Source organism: Lottia gigantea, assembly GCF_000327385.1.
Source record: "Lottia gigantea unplaced genomic scaffold LOTGIsca_241, whole genome shotgun sequence".
In the NCBI taxonomy this organism is placed as follows: Eukaryota; Metazoa; Mollusca; class Gastropoda; family Lottiidae; genus Lottia; species Lottia gigantea.
Genome location: NW_008708709.1, coordinates 114,613 through 115,550, shown reverse-complemented (window position 1 = coordinate 115,550; position 938 = coordinate 114,613).

The following is a 938-nucleotide window of genomic DNA, read 5'->3' as shown; positions in this document are numbered from 1 at the left end:
ATAATAGTACTAATATTGAAAACTCTAGATCTGTTTTGAAGACTCTAGATCTGTTTTGAAGGCTCTAGATCTGTTTTGAAGACTCTAGATATGTTTTGAAGACTCTAGATCTGTTTTGAAGACTATAGATCTGTTTTGAAGACTCTAGATATGTTTTGAAGACTCTAGATATGTTTTGAAGACTCTAGATCTGTTTTGAAGACTCTAGATATGTTTTGAAGGCTCTAGATCTGTTTTGAAGGCTCTGGATCTGTTTTGAAGACTCTAGATAAGTTTTGAAGACTCTAGATATGTTTTGAAGACTCTAGATATGTTTTGAAGACTCTAGATATGTTTTGAAGGCTCTGGATCTGTTTTGAAGACTCTAGATAAGTTTTGAAGACTCTAGATATGTTTTGAAGACTCTAGATCTGTTTTGAAAACTTTAGATATGTTTTGAAGACTCTAGATCTGTTTTGAAGACTCTAGATATGTTTTGAAGACTCTAGATCTGTTTTGAAGACTTTAGATATGTTTTGAAGACTCTAGATATGTTTTGAAGACTCTAGATCTGTTTTGAAGACTCTAGATATGTTTTGAAGACTTTAGATCTGTTTTTCAGACTGTGATTTGAAGGATTTTTACTCTCACTATTACGTTTTTTTTTTTTTGACTGAAATTGAGTTAATTATTGTCATACATATCTCTAATAGATTTATATATTTTGCCCGTGATTGTCTGACATATTTATCTCTTACTTTTCTGTGTTGAACCACTGAAGGCGCCATGAAGAATGAAATCTTGTCAAGTCAATAGGTCCACACATTACTCTTTGGTTTATTTTTGATAAAAAATTGACTATCCAAAGAAACATATTTGCTACGATCCGATCCCGGATTCTATTGTATTTGGCGATAAGTCAATAGTTCTCAATTTGAAAGGAAGGGGATCCTCTAGAG